The following is a 16,886-nucleotide window of genomic DNA, read 5'->3' as shown; positions in this document are numbered from 1 at the left end:
GCTCAGTAAGAAGCACCAAATATCATTCTTCAGCTCCCCCCTTATTTGCTCTCTTTTCCTCTTATTCTTCCTCCCCGCGCCACTTTTGAAGTTTACATTGGCTCCAATATGAGCCGGAGTGTATGCACCAGACTCGTTGGCCCATCATTTTACCTTCATCACGCTTTACCTTTATTATGCATTTTTTGGGGATTTAAAAAAAATATATATTTTTTACTAATGTTTGTATGTTAATGGCTGATAAAAAAATATCTGTAAACAAAAATAATCTGAGTTATTTCTGAGCATTCTGTCCCTTTTTTGTACTTAATTTAAACTATATAGTGAAACTTTTTCCCTATTTTTTTTTATCATATGTTCTGTGCACCATTATAGTGGGCAATTGCTGCGAACTGTGTACAACAGGGCTATACAGAAGGTATAAGTGATAGGTTAAGCGCACGGTCATGTAAGAAGCCAGCATCTTACATGACAGTTAGGGGGGGAAATACCGTTATATACCGTGGAACCACCATAAGTTACAAAAATACCGCGATACACATATTTGGCCATACCGCCCAGCCCTATATTGGCCCAGTGTTTACCAACCAGGGTGCCTTCAGCTGTTGCAAAACTACAAGTTCCAGCATGCCTGGACAGCCAAAGACTGTCCGTGCATGTTGGGAGTTGTAGTTTTGCAACAGCTGGAGGCACCCTGATTGGAAAACACTGCTTTACATCATGAATACCTTAAAGGGGTACTCCGATGCTCAGTGTTTGGAACAAACTGTTCCGAATACTAGCGCTGGCAGCCTGTAATGTCATAGCCCCACCCCCTCATGATGTCACACCCGGCCCCCTCAATGCAAGTCTATGGGAGGGGGCGTGACAGCCATCACGCCCCCTCCCATAGACTTGCATTGAGGGGGCGGGGCATGACATCTTGAGGGGGTGGGTCTATAACATTAAGAGCTCCCGGCGCCGGCTCCAGCGTTCGGAACAGTTTTTTTCCAAACGCTGAGTAGCGGAGTACTCCTTTAAGAAAAGGTTACATTAAATATTTGTGCAGTAGAAAGTAAAGTATCAAGACAATGAGAAATAGATTCTGCTTCTTATTTTAAATATTTTTTTCTTGTCTTGGAAGACTCTGGTTTCCAGTCTCCACTTTTAGTGCACAGGTTACTGAAATGGAAAATGTATGACTTTAAGAGAAGGAGGGGATCACATTGTAATTAGAGATGAGCGAACTTACAGTAAATTCGATTCGTCACGAACTTCTCGGCTCGGCAGTTGATGACTTATCCTGCATAAATTAGTTCAGCTTTTAGGTGCTCCGGTGGGCTGGAAAAGGTGGATACAGTCCTAGGAAAGAGTCTCCTAGGATTGTATCCACCTTTTCCAGCCCAAGGGAGCACCTGAAAGCTGAACTAATTTATGCAGGAAAAGTCATCAACTGCCGAGCCGAGAAGTTCGTGACAAATCGAATTTACTGTAATTTTGCTCATCTCTAATTTTAATGAATAAGCTAATCTAATGGAAGACACATTGGAGTGTTGGCCGTTGGCTGTCCGGGCATGCTGGGAGTTGTAGTTTTGCAACATCTGGAGGTCCGCAGGTTGAAGACCACTGCATAGGAGGTAATACTCACGTGTCCCCGCCGCTCCGGACCCGTCACCGCTGCCCTGGATGTCGCTCCATCGCTTTCGCCGTGTCCCCGTCGCTCCGGAACGTCTCTGCTGCCGGCCGGGTATCCTCGCTCTCCGTCGTCATCATCATGTCGTTACGCACGCCGACACATGTACGCGACGACGTGATGAGAAGGAAGGAGAGCGCCGGCCATACAGGGGATCCCTGAACGGAGAAGACACCGAGGAGGCAGGTAAGGTCCCTCCGGGTGTCCTGTAAGCACTAACCCGGCTATTCAGTCAAGCTGTGCGGCGGTCCTGAACAGCCCAACTGAACAGCCGGGTTAGTGTCACTTTCCCTTCAGACGCGGCGTTCAGCTTTGATCGCCGCGTCTGAAGGGTTAATACAGGGCATCACCGCGATCGGTGATGTCCTGTATTAGCCGCGGGTCCCGGCCGTTGATTGCCGCAGGGATCACCGCGATAGGGGTGTATTCGCCGTATAAGACGCACCGACTTTTTCCCCCCAGTTTTGGGGGAAGAAAAAGTGCGTCTTATACGGCGAAAAAGACGGTACTCACTGCGGCAAATGTGTCTTGTGGCTCAGTGGTGGAGGAAAATTGATAGCCCCCCCCATTCCAGATGCTACTAGATAAAATCGCAGATATACGGAGAATGGAAAATATGTCCGCCATGGTGGAAAACAGACTGGATGCTTTTGATACTTTGTGGCACCGGTGGGATGAATATGTGGAGTCCCTGAGAGTGGTCTGAGGCAGTGGACGGACCCCGAGGAGCTGGAGCCGAGCGGATACTTCTTTATTCTCTTTATCTTCCCTACTTATCCGTCCCTTTATCTTCCATACTTACCTGTCTTTTTCTCTATTAACTTTCTACCTCTTACAAACTTTTTACCTCCTGTTTTTTTTTTTTTTTTTTTTTTACATTATTTTACATCTTCTTCATTGCATATTGCCTGGATTATTGACCATAAGCTGAGGTGTAATGGATCCGGAGTCAAGAGATATTATTAGTATCATCTAATAGCACTTCATATTATCCTCGCTTCATTAAAGTGGTACTCCGGTGAAAACCTTTTTTCTTTTAAATCAACTGGTGGCAGAAAGTTAAACATATTTGTAAATTGCTTCTATTAAAAAAAATCTTAATCCTTCCAGTACTTATTAGCTGCTGAATGCTACAGAGGAAATTCCTTTCTTTTTGAAACACTGATGACATCACGAGCACAGTGCTCTCTGATGACATCTCTGTCCATTTTAGTAACCATGCATAGCAGATGTATGCTAAGGGCAGCATGGTGGCTCAGTGGTTAGCACTGCTGCCTTGAAGTGCTGGGGACTTGGGTTCAAATCCCACTTATGACAACAATAAATAAAGCATTATTATTATTATAATAACGTCAGCAGGGAGAACTGTGCTCGTGATGTCATCAGAGAGCATTCCAAAAAGAAAAGAATTTCCTCTGTAGTATTCAGCAGCCAATAAGTACAGGAAGGATTAAGATTTTTTAATAGAAGTAATTTACAAATATGTTTAACTTTCTGCCACCAGTTGATTTAAAAGAAAAAAGGTTTTCACCGGAGTAACCCTTTAACGGCTTTTATCTAAGCTTCATGTCTCTGATGTGGGGTCTTCCCCGGATACTCACAGAGCCGACCTGAAATAATCTGGACTATACAACATCTTTACAGCCGGATCTATGTTATCATATTGTAACCTGGTCTTATTAATATGTAATGACTCTGTTTATGATTCTATGTACTTTTATTTTCTTATTCTCAAATATCTGTTTTAAAGAAAAATTATTTAATAAAAAAACCAGTTATATATATATATATATATATAAAAAAAAAAAAAAAAAATACGAACACAAAATTTTTAATGTAATCTGAATAATTGGATAAAATAACAAAAACAACTGTGACCTGCTCAAACTGTATGTGATCTACACATCATGGGCAAAATATCTTCATATAATATTATTAATTTAAAAGTTGTTTCTTGTTTCAGTTACTCTATACCAGTGGTATTCAACCTGCGGACCTCCAGATGTTGCAAAACTACAACTCCCAGCATGCCCGGACAGCCGTTGGCTGTCCGGGCATGCTGGGAGTTGTAGTTTTGCAACATCTGGAGGTCCGCAGGTTGGAGACCACTGCTCTATACCATAGAAAACACAGAAAAGTCTGCAATGAAAGTCAGCATTAATCGTTTGTCCATTTTAGGCCAACACAATTTTAGTTTTACCTGGTCTTTCTCTGTAGCATTAAAGGGGTTTTCCAGGAAAAAACTTTTTTATATATATCAACTGGCTCCAGAAAGTTAAACAGATTTGTAAATTACTTCTATTAAAAAATCTTAATCCTTTCAGTACTTATGAGCTTCTGAAGTTAAGGTTGTTCTTTTCTGTCTAAGTAATCTCTGATGACACGTGTCTCGTGAACCGCCCAGTTTAGAAGAAAATTCCCATAGGAAACCTCTTCTAAACTGGGCGTTTCCCAAGACACATGTCATCAGAGATTACTTAGACAGAAAAGAACAACCTAAACTTCAGAAGCTCATAAGTACTGAAAGGATTAAGATTTTTTAATAGAAGTAATTTACAAATCTGTTTAACTTTCTGGAGCCAGTTGATATATATATATAAAAAAAGTTTTTCCCTGGATAACCCCTTTAATATTGTCTAATGTTGGCCACACAAACGTTTCACTTTTCGGGTAAGAACATAAAAATCTTACATTAAATGTGCAGTCTACATTGGGGTTGCTTGCATCTTCAGTTTCACTTGTTTCAAAATTGAAGTGGGCTCCCGACTCCAACCCGCTTCCATACTCTGCAGCGCCCGGCTGATTTCAGCAGCTGGGGCCGCTGCTAATAGCCAGCATGTGGCGATCGCCGCGGCTGGCTATTAACCGTGTAGATTGCCTCTGTCAAAGCTGACAGCCGCATCTAAAGGGACATGTGAATGCTCCCTGGTGGGCTAGTGGGGTGGATGCCCCCCCCCCCCCCCCCCGCAGCGCGATCACAGGGGGGTGATCCACTATAGAGGTAGCCGGAGCGCTTACCTCTGCATCCCTGGTGTCTGTGGCTCTGTCATTGATAGATCCTGGCTGGACTAGGCTCTATCAATGGATCGCAGACCACACAGAACAATGGAGTTCAATAGAACTCTATTAATCTGTATGAGGAATCTAACGATTCATCCTAAAAGACCCCTAAAGGATTAATAAAGTGTAAGTGTATTTAGCATCACAGCATGCGTAATTGTACAACCTATTACAATATAACATTATGTATCCCATACGGTAAATGGCGTAAATGTAAAAAAAAAAAAAAAAATGTAAAAAAACCCCCACAGAATTGCAATTTTTATAATATCCCAGAAAAAAAGTAAAAAAATAAAAATAAAAAAAAAAGATTAAAAAGTCAGATCAATACCAAAATGGTACCGATACAAAAAACTGATTATGGCACAAAAATTACCCCTCATATAGCCTCATACGAAAAAAATTGCAATATATCGTCTTTGAGACAGAATCGGGGTATATCGGGATATATCGTATCGTCATACGTGTATCGTGATACTTGTGGTCATGGCTCGAAGAGCCTAGAGTGGGACCTATACAAACTGTATAATACTGACCGTACTTACCGACCTGGAAACAGGAGACCATCCAGAGGACCCAAGAGGGAAAAGCTAGCGGATGAGGTGTGCCCAAATTACCGCGACCGTGGGTACGCCTGATAGAGGGCATACCCTGGTGAGAATTATGAAAATGAGGGAGGGTTGGATGGGTTACGCCAAAGTAACACACGCCCCCAGCTGTGGGAGAGGGGTGGTTATATACCCCACGCCACTCCCACCAATAAAGCCAATTAGGCTTAATACATATCGTATCGCCAGATTCTTGCCAATTCACACCCTTTGTGTATACAGCATAAAACCAGAGAGGAAAGGGTTACAGAGCAGGGCTGCCAAGCTGCTCCAAGAGCAGTGAGTCAGCAGAGTGAGGGAGGGGGACGAGTCCTCACAGTGCAAGCAACAGAAGAAGGACACGCCCCTAACTTTGGGAAGATGAAAAATACATTTAACAACTGTAATATGCCATTTTTTGTCAAATATGGTTAATATAGACATAAAAATGACACGTACATGATCAGGATGAGGTACTGAGTAATATAGAACCTTTTTGGGTTTTTTTGTGGGATCTGACAGGTTCACTTTAAGTATTCTGCAGGGCAAGACAGGAATTGACATCTCTGTGTGAAAGTACCTGAAAAAAGTATTGGTTCTCAGTCTTGAAAACACATGGCATAGAGACATCATTACACTTCTGCCAATATGGTGAAAGATGTAACTGGATGTAAGATTATTTTATTGGAATAAACTATGTTTGTCATCTCTACAAAAGTCTCTTACAGGAATTGCTGCACCAGTATACAAAGGGGGATATTTGTCTATGACAGAAAGTCTGGGAATGCTAATTCATGACAACCTTTGACACATAAAAAACAGGAATAAATCTCTGCCAAGGTTTTATGACCGCACTATATCATCTAAGGAATCTGGTCCAGGGATAAGTGGGCAACAGATCTTTGTACCTTTACATCAATTTAGAGTAGTGGTCTCAAACTGCGGCCCTCCAGACGTTGCAAAACTTCAACTCCCAGCATGCCTGGACAGCCAAAAGCCTGTCTGCCTACTCCAGAGGAACTACACTGTCCCTGAAAGGTAAATCAAAGCTTTCCTCTCATATCTGTCCTTACCGGTGGTCTCAAACTGCGGCCCTCCAGACGTTGCAAAACAACTCCCAGCATGCCTGGACAGCCAAAAGCCTGTCTGCCTACTCCAGAGGATCCACACTATCCCAGAAAGGTAAATCAAAGCTTTCCTCTCATATCGATCCTTACCAGTGGTCTCAAACTGCGGCCCTACAGATGTTGCAAAACTTCATATCCCAGCATGCCTGGACAGCCAAAAGCCTGTCTGCCTACTCCGGAGGATCCACACTGTCCCTGAAAGGTAAATCAAAGCTTTCCTCTCATATCGGTCCTAACCAGTGGTCTCAAACTGCGGCCCTCCAGAGGTTGCAAAACTTCAACTCACAGCATGCCCGGACAGCCGTTGGCTGTCCGGGCATGCTGGGAGTTGAAGTTTTGCAACCTCTGGAGGGCCACAGTTTGAGACCTCTGATTTAGAGACTATAAAACTCTCACTCTCCTGTTTGCTGATCTATGAACAGTGGAAGGATTTACTTTCCAACCTCCATGGGGGGGAATAAGTAACACAGTGTGAGGAGTAGATAGTACAAATTTAAGGTATTCGCCTTTTTTCGCAGCTCACCAATACCCAAAACTCTGTTTCGCCTAATCAAAAATTACAAATCCACTTGTTTGAAAACCGAAATACTCTGTGAATGGTCTTCAATCTTGCAAATTTTGGAGAATGCATGTGAAAAAAATGGCTCAACGGCGACACGTTTTAAAATATGCATAGCTCTGCAGGTCTTAAAAAAAGTGGCTCACACGTGTGTGCCGAAATATGGGCCACAAATTTGACAGACAATACAAGGTTTTCATAATGTTAAAAGAGGTTAAAGGAGTACTCCGGCAAAAGCAAACTTATCCCCTTTCCACAGGATAGGGGATAAGTAGCTGATCGTGGGGGGTCCGACGGCTGGGGCCTCCTGCGATCACCAGGACGGGATCCTGGCATTCTCAGTGAGGAGCGCGTGTAGTCTACTGGCAGACTGCACGCGCGCCATTCATTTCTATGGGAGCACGGATGATGCCCAAAAACTGTACTCTGGTCTTTTTGGCGCTCCCATAGAAATGAATGGAGCGCTGAGTGCCAGGGTCCCATGCCAGTGATCGCCAGAAGCCGGACCACCCACAATCTTGCGGATAGGGGATACTTTAATTTTCAAAGGAGATCTCCTTTAAGCGTACGCCAACATATGCGCCATGAAATGTGTTTGTGTATGCACAGGAAAAAGGTGGCATGCATGAAGCCGCACCCCTTTTTGGGAATACATCAAGATCGTCGGGAAAAGGATAATTTAATGATCAAAACGTTTCAATAATATGGTACAAATGCTGTTCGCCCTCCTGTATGGATCATTTCATCATTTCATTGTTTTAGGTTTTGTCAGCCATTATCACTTTAACGACACATGTATGCCCTGGTCACGGTCCGGGTGTATGAAACGTACTCACAAGTGCATCATACCTGGTGAGTACCGGTAGCTAACTGGAGCTGGGACTCACCACTAATGAAGGACAACAGCGTGAGCATCGATGTCTGGCATTAAAGGGGAATTCCAGGAAAAAAAACTTTTTTTTTTGTTTATTTTTTTTTTCATCAACTGGCTCCAGAAAGTTAAACAGGTTTGTAAATTACTTCTATTAAAAAATCTTAATCCTTCCAATAATTATCAGCTGCTGAAGTTGAGTTGTTCTTTTCTGTCTGGCAACAGTGCTCTCTGCTGACACCTCTGCTTGTCTCAGGAGCTGCACAGAGTAGAAGAGGTTTGCTATGGGGATTTGCTTCTACTCTAGACAGTTCCTGAGACAGGTGTCATCAAAGAGCACTTAGATACAAAAGAACAACTCAACTTCAGCAGCTCATAAGTACTGAAGGGATTAAGATTTTTCAATAGAAGTAATATACAAATCTGTTTAATTATTAATCAGCTGATATATAAATATTTTTTTCCTGGAATACCCCTTTAAGCCTTCAGTTAGCGCAATCAAAGTGGATTGTGGCATCTAAAACCTAAAAATACACGTGTTGGCTAGCTTAGGGGGCTGATCGGGTCCTTCACGGCGTGGTCTCAGGGTCCCGATCAGCTGACATGACAGGTAGGGGGCTGTGGGAGTCGTAGTTTTGCAACAGTTTGGGCACACTGGTTGGGACACACTGTTTTATAGAGAAGGGGAGGCCAAACTGCTATCGTCTTCTCTACCCACAGGTATAACTTTTTACTGTAATGCTGTACAGATCACTTTCCAGCAGCCTCCTCATCATTACAGGCAGACCAGGAAGTCTCAGATTAGTTTTAGGCCTAGTGGGGAGCATGGAAATGGCAAGATTCCAGGGTTATGTTACAAAATAGATTGGAAAATTAGGGGGGGGGGGGGGGGTGCCTGTATTGACCCAGAACCACAAGAGCAGATCTAATGGGCTGGAGCACGGTGTTTAAGACCAAGGTGTAGATCGAAAAGGGTATGTATTCAGGATGAGCCCTGCTTGCTCACAACAGAACATTTTATTTAGTAGTTTATCATGTGAAAATTATTTATAAAAAAGTTTTGTGGGCGAAACAGGAAACCATGAAACACCATGTAACTGCAGGCAGCTTGTCGGTTTTAATCGACTTCTTCGTTGCATTCATCCAGCCTAGATGCAGTTCCATAAAGACACCACTAGATGGAGCAGCAACACACGTGTCCTATTAAGGGACAGACATCGGACAATGGATTACATAAAAAAGAGAAAATGTGCTTCACCTGCACTGCGCCAGGCAGGAAGGGGACTGATCATCCGATACCGATGTGGTAATTACAGTTTGCGATCACATGGGATCAGAATCCGTTAGGATACATTTGCAGTATCCCAACCAGGGTACCTCCAGCTGTTGCGAAACTACAGCATGCCCGGACAGACAATGAACAGAATTGCTGGACTCCGGTGTCGCGTGCACTACATTCTGAGGCATAACATAACCACTAAAATGTTGCACAAGTGCACCATTTTTTTGGAAATGTTACACACTCTAAGGAAATGTTTCTCCACCAATGTGCCTCCAGCTGTTGCAAAACTACAACTCCCAGCATGCCCAGACAGCCTTTGGCTGTCTGGGAATGCTGGGAATTGTAGTTTTACAACAGCTGGAGGCACCCTGGTTTGGAAACACTGCTCTAAGGCTAGGTTCACACCACAGAATTTCCAAGCAGAATTCCATTTGGAAATTTCGGTGCAGCAGAGTCCCATTGCTGTCAATGGGATTTCACTACACAGTCCACACTACCGAATTTCAGTGGCGCTGTCCTGGGATGTCTGGGAATGCTGGGAGTTGTAGGTTTACAACAGCTGGAGGTACCCTGGTTTGGAAACACTGCTCTAAAGCTAGGTTCACACTACAGAATTTCCGAGCAGAATTCCATTTTGAAATTTCGGTGCAGCAGAGTCCCATTGCTGTCAATGGGATTTCACTACACAGTCCACACTACCGAATTTCAGTGGCGCTGTCCTGGGATGTCTGGGAATGCTGGGAGTTGTAGGTTTACAACAGCTGGAGGCACCCTGGTTTGGAAACACTGCTCTAAAGCTAGGTTCACACTACAGAATTTCCGAGCAGAATTCCATTTTGAAATTTCGGTGCAGCAGAGTCCCATTGCTGTCAATGGGATTTCACTACACAGTCCACACTACCGAATTTCAGTGGCGCTGTCCTGGGATGTCTGGGAATGCTGGGAGTTGTAGGTTTACAACAGCTGGAGGTACCCTGGTTGGGAAACACTGCTCTAAGGCTAGGTTCACACCACAGAATTTCCGAGCAGAATTCCATTTTTAAATTTCGGTGCAGCAGAGTCCCATTGCTGTCAATGGGATTTCACTACACAGTCCACACTACCGAATTTCAGTGGCGCTGTCCTGGGATGTAAAGAAAGACACAGGCACTGATGTGCCACTCGCCCACTCCGCGATGGAACCGGACCAATGATCGTTCTGCTCTAGCTAAGAACGGCTGGAGCACCGGCAAGTGCAACCGCCGCCGCCGCGAGCTCCTGGCGTCTGACGTTGCGCGAGGGTGGTCATGTGTCTGGCGGTCAGCTGATCAGATGGATTCGGCCTACTTCACAGCGATCTGACGATTGCGGCAACACTTGAGCGTATGTGTGGATGGCAGCCAATAGATGGCCCCCGTACAGGTGAATCCTCACAATGTGAACACCAGAAGGTAAGTCCAGTGATCCGATATAGCCGTTGATTGGAAAGCTGTAATGTCCCTTATGGAAACAGGTCCCAAATGTTAGGGTGGAAATGAGTAAATCCAATAATCCGGCAGTATACTGGTTCCATTTATACTGCCGGACAATATTCATTATTTATTTAATTTTATTTCTATCCCTCCGGAAGCATATCCATACTCAAACACTGTTTACATGATCGATTATAGTGAAAATACTACTATCCATATAGTTATACTTCCCAAGGTTCAATCAGTGATAACATTTATACAATCATTTCTATTTAAATTAATATGCAGCCGTAGGGCCCTGCGGCTGCAATTCTTTTGATTTATTTTCCACAATTTTAATTTTGTCTAATTGTCTAATCTTTTAGTAATAAACTATTTTATTTATTATACAGTGATCCCTCAACTTACAATGGCCTCAACATACAATAGTTTCAACATACAATGGTCTTTTCTGGACCATTGTAAGTTGAAACCAGACTCAACATACAATGCTACAGACAGTCCAGATTTGTGAAACGTGTCAATGGCTGAAAGAACCGACCAATCAAAATGGGCATTCACTGGTAAAACCCCTGTATTACTGAAGTGTATGCACTGAATGGCTGTCTGATAGCGCCCCCTACAGTACAGGGAGGTATTACATGTTCTGGACACTTTACCTGTCCCAGGGTTACCTGCTCCTTTGGACACCAGGTGAGGGCGACTCCATTACTTTTTGGGACACTGTGTACTGTACAGGACCCCAAAGAAGCTTCTGTCCTCTACATAGACCAGTGTTTCCCAAGCAGGGTGGCCCCAGCTTTTGCAAAACTACAACTCCCAGCATGCCCGGACAGCCTTTGGCTGGAGGCTTCCTGCATGGGAGACACTGACATAGACAGTGATTACAGCTCCCAGCAGATATTTCTTACTTTTATATGTAAGGATTTGCTTTATCTATATTAGTTATCTACTTCTTTTTCTTTAATCCTCACTTTTTCCTATTTTTGGATGACTTTTTGGTGCCTTCAGAACCAATTACCAGGTTTCCATAGAGTTCTGGTCTCAACATACAATGGTTTCAACATACAATGGTCATCCCAGAACCAATTAATATTGTAACTTGAGGGACCACTGTATTGGTCTGGAAGTTTACAATTCTTTTCCATACTAGACCACATATCCACTGTACAGTCTTTTTTGGAGTGGTTTTGCTGAGGACTGAGTAATCCATTTTTTGCATAATTTACAAATCTGTTTAACTTTCTGGCACCAGTTAATTAAAAAAAATAAAAAAATAAAAAAATAAATAAAACATTTCCCACCAGAGTACCCCTTTAAAGGAGTACTCCGGAGGAAAAAATATATATTTTCAAATCCTTCCAGGACTTCTCAGCTGCTGTATGCTCCAGAGGAAGTTGTGTAGCTCTTTACAGTCTGACCACAGTGCTCTCTGCTGCCACCTCTGTCCGTGTCAGGAACTATGCAGAGCAGGAACAAATCCCCATAGCAGACTTATCCCACTCTGGACAGTTCCTGACAGGGACAGAGATGTCAGCAGAGAGCACTCTGATCAGACAGAAAAATACACCTTCTTCTGGAGCATACAGCAGCTGATAAATACTGGAAGGGTTAAGATTTTTAAACAGAAGTCACTTACAAATCTGAATAACTTTCTGGCAACCATTGATTAGAAAACATTTATTTTTTAAATGGAGTCCCCACATGTTGCAAAGGTTGGATCGGTCAGGATCTGGGTGCTGAGACCCCACTAATCACTAGAACAAGCAGGAAGAGGAACCTCAGCGCAGCACCCCTCTCCTTGCTGCTGAAACGGGCCCCATAGGCTTTACAAATAAGCAATCTCTTGCAGAGAGGAGAAAGGCTGGGAAAAAAGCACTTCGCTGAGCCCTATATCCCACTCATTCTAGCAATCAGTGGGGGTCTCAGGACCCAGACGCTGACCTATCAGAACTTTTGACGTGTCTCTAAGACATGTCTAGTTTTTTTAAAACTGAAAGTGATACAAAAAGTTTTTCTTTAAAAAGTAAGATTTTGCTAAGGATTTGCTGTACAGGACGAGTTGAGAAAAATGGCGCATAAGTAAAGGCCTGTAGTTAAAGTAGTAAATGGCCAGTGACTGGCAATTAAAGCAAAAAAAAAAAAAAAAAACTGACAGATGCCCACGGCAACCAATCACAGCACAGCTTTCATTTTCAAGAACCAAATTTGAAAACGCGCTTCCATAGTGTGACATAAGATGGCGACATTTAAGCACTTTTTGGCCGAGGTGCATTTCATTCACGTGTTGCCTTAGCCTTACAGGGGTATTGGGGCATTTGACAAAAATTCCTAAAACATGCTGAAATACCCCTTTAAGCACGCTTAGAATAAAAATGCTGGACATACTAAGGTTCTGTCAGACTTTCTGCGCTCTTTGAATGTTCAAACAGAAGGGGTCAGGAGGCTGCTTAAAAGCACTAGTAGAGGAGGAATAAGTGAGAAGATAAGGGGTTAATGCAGTGTTTCCCAACCAGGGTGCCTCCAGCTGTTGCAAAGCTAAAACGCCCAGCATGCCTGTACAGCCAAAGGCTGCCCAGGCATGCTGGGATTTGTAGTTTTGCAACAGCTGGAGGCCCTATATTTGGAAACAAGGGGTTAATGGATGGTTCTGCATCAGGCAATGGAATCTCGATGTCTGGCCGAATATGGAGGCTTGGTGGCTGGTCTTCTTATGGGGCCACTGTGGCTGCCATACACAATTACTAGCAGGCACTGTTTTAAGGGTGCGTTCACACACTATTTGTTTTTGTGGGTTTTCTGCTGCGGATTTGTAAGGGGGCGAGCTCTTCTCGGCTGTCCGCAGCAGATTTTCCACGGAGGAATTTACCCTGCGGAAAATCCACCGCAAACCCCATTGAAGTCAGTAGGGACTGTGGCAGATTTTCCGCAGCGTAAATTCCACTGCAGAAAATCCGCTACGGGCAGCCGAGAAGAGCCCGCCCCTTTCAAATATGCAGCGGAAAACCCGCAAGAACAAATAGCATGTGAACGCAGCCTAAAGGAGTATTTCAGGATAAAACTTTTTTTAAATTTTTTTTTTTATATCAACTGGCTCCAGAAAGTTAAACAGATTTGTAAATTATTTCTATTAAAAAAAATCTTAATCCTTCCACTAATTATCAGCTGCTGAAATTGAGTTGTTATTTTCTGTCTGGCAACAGTGCTCTCTGCTGACATCTCTGCTTGTTTCGGGAACTGCACAGAGTAGAAGAGGTTTGCTATGGGGATTTACTTCTACTCTGGACAGTTCCCGAGACACGTGTCATCAGTGAGCACTTAGACAGAAAACCACTCAACTTCAGCAGCTCATAAGTAGGGATCGACCGATTATTGGTTTGGCCGATATTATCGCCCGATATTCACGATTTTGGACGTTATCGGTATCGGCAATTACCTTGCCGATAATCCGATAATGCCCCGCACCCCCACCACCATGCCGCACTGCCCCATTGCCTCCCCCATCCCCGGTTTTATAATTACCTGTTCCCGGGGCCCACGCTATTTCTGGCTCCTACGCGTCCTGTGTTACGCTGTGCGCTGCTCTGCGCAGCGCAATGACGAGTGACGTCCTCAACGCAACGTCATTGCGCACAGTGACAGCTCAGGAGGATGGCGCCGAAGACAGAAGTAGAGCGGACCCCGGGAACAGGTAATTATAAAACCGGGAATGGGGGAGGCAATGGGGCAGTTAATCCAAAAAATCTACCCTTTCAGGGTCAAGGGTATATCAACACCAGAATCACAAAATACCCAAAGGGCACAAAAACCCTCCTTACAGACCCTACTAATAAATAACTTATCGGTGTATACAAATCAAAGGAAAATATATGAAATGCAGTGTTACCTATATTACCTGAGGGAAATGAACAATGTTCTGTATAAACAAGTGTCATGGCACCTATGAACAGAACGTGGATGTAAATATTGGTGCCACACTTCATAGGAAAGCTGCAATATCTGGTGCCTGCAGTGCACCCAACACCCTCCCGCAACAATGATTAAAACATCAAATCAAGTAGTCCCCTAACATGTTTCGCACCATAGAGCTTTCGTTTTTTATTTGGCAATAAAAAATAAAAATAAAAAAATGATATATATAATACATACATACATACACAGTCATGGCCGTAAATTTTGGCACCCCTGAAATTTTTCTAGAAAATGAAGTATTTCTCACAGAAAAGGATTGCAGTAACACATGTTTTGCTATACACATGTTTATTCCCTTTGTGTGTATTGGAACTAAGTCAAAAAAGGAGGGAAAAAAAGCAAATTGGACATAATGTCGCCAAACTCCAAAAATGGTCTGGACAAAATTATTGGCACCCTTAACTTAAATAACTGAAATCAGTCGCTTCCTATAACCATCAATAAGCTTCTTATACCTCTCAGCCGGAATGTTGGACCACTCTTCTTTTGTAAACTGCTCCAGGTCTCTCTTATTGGAAGGCGCCTTCCTTGGTAATCCTCAGATTTCATGATGTCTTGTACACATTCAAGGCACCCGGTGCCAGAGGCAGCAAAACAACCCCAAAACATCATTGAACCTCCACCATATTTCACTGTAGGTACTGTGTTCTTTTCTTTGTAGGCCTTATTTAGTTTTCGGTAAACAGTAGAATGATGTGCTTTACCAAAAGGCTCTATCTTGGTCTCATCTGTCCACAAGACCTTTTCCCAGAAGGATTTTGGTTTACTCAAGTTCATTTTAGCAAAATGTAGTCTTGCTTTTTTATGTCTCTGTGTCAGCAGTGGGGTCCTCCTGGGTCTCCTGCCATAGCGTTTCATTTCATTTAAATGTCGACGGATAGTTCGCGCTGACACTGATGCTCCCTGAGTCTGCAGGACAAAGTGAATATCTTTGGAACTTGTTTGGGGCTGCTTATCCACCATCCGGACTAACCTGTGTTGACACCTTTCATCAATTTTTTTCTTCCGTCCAAGCCCAGGGAGTTTAGCTACAGTGCCCTGGGTTGCAAACTTCTTGATAATGTTGCGCACTGTGGACAAAGGCAAATCTAGATCTCTGGAGATGGACTTGTAACCTTGAGATTGTTGATATTTTTCCACAATTTCGGTTCTTAAAGGGGTATACCAGGATTTTTTTTATTTGACTATGCTACAGGGGCTGTAAAGTTAGTGTAGTTCATAATATAGTGTCTTTACCTGTGTGTGACGGTTTTCTCACAATTCTGTGATTTTCACCCCACTATTTATTTTTAACAGCATACAAAATGACTGTTGTCTCAGATTTTTCCCAGGATGCAATGCGGCCTAGACCTGACTCACTAGTCAGCTGATGACAGGGAGCCTGCTTCAATAGGTGGAGGGATCAATCTGCAACTAATGCAACAGCTGTAGGCACCCTGATTGAAAACCACAGGTCTTTTGTTTCGATGGGTAGGGTGGCGGATGTATGGGAGGGAGGAAAATGGAATTGTGGGATTTGTAGTCAAAAAAAGAAAAGTCAAACAGGAAATACAAGTTCACAAAAAGCTAGCCACAGTGTTATGGTAATCTCACACGATAGCCATTTAGCCCCAAGACAAGCGCAGATCCTGCCGAAGCATATCCATTACTGCCAGGTACGTACTAAAATTACCTTATGGTGGATAACCCCTTTAAGTCCTCAGACAGTTCTCTTCTCCTCTTTCTGTTGTCCATGCTTAGTGTGGCACACACAGACACACAATGCAAAGACTAAGTGAACTTCTCTCCTTTTTATCTGCTTTCAGGTGTGATTTTTATATTGCCCACACCTGTTACTTGCCCCAGGTGGGTTTAAAGGAGCAGCACATGCTTGAAACAATCTTATTTTTCCACAATTTTGAAAGGGTGCCAATAATTTTGTCCAGCCCATTTTTGGAGTTTGGTGACATTATGTCCAATTTGCTTTTTTTCCTCCCAATTTTGGTTTAGTTCCAATACACACAAAGGGAATAAATGTGTGTATAGCAAAACAAGTGTTACTGCAATCCTTTTCTGTGAGAAATACATAATTTTCGAGAAAAATTTCAGGAGTGCCAAAATTTACGGCCATGACTGTATCTATATTTGTATATATATCTACACACACACACACACTCATACACCTACCTCACAATCATGTACGTCAACAATAGACTGTGCTCTCAAAAATACTAAAATAATGATCAAACAATATTATCCAAAAGGGTTATAAAAACATATTGGGGGAGATTTATCAAAACCTGTATAGAGGAAGGGTGGGGCAGTT

General features: G+C 43.2%; 1 protein-coding gene across 3 annotated transcripts in view; it reads right to left on the bottom strand.

The window, feature by feature from the left end:
* The window catches only part of LRP8 (LDL receptor related protein 8), a 240,313-nt gene that overhangs the window by 77,109 nt on the left and 146,318 nt on the right, over positions 1 to 16,886 (bottom strand). The window lies entirely within an intron of this gene.

Source organism: Hyla sarda, chromosome 7 (assembly GCF_029499605.1).
Source record: "Hyla sarda isolate aHylSar1 chromosome 7, aHylSar1.hap1, whole genome shotgun sequence".
In the NCBI taxonomy this organism is placed as follows: Eukaryota; Metazoa; Chordata; class Amphibia; order Anura; family Hylidae; genus Hyla; species Hyla sarda.
This window is presented reverse-complemented; position numbering and strand designations above follow the sequence as displayed.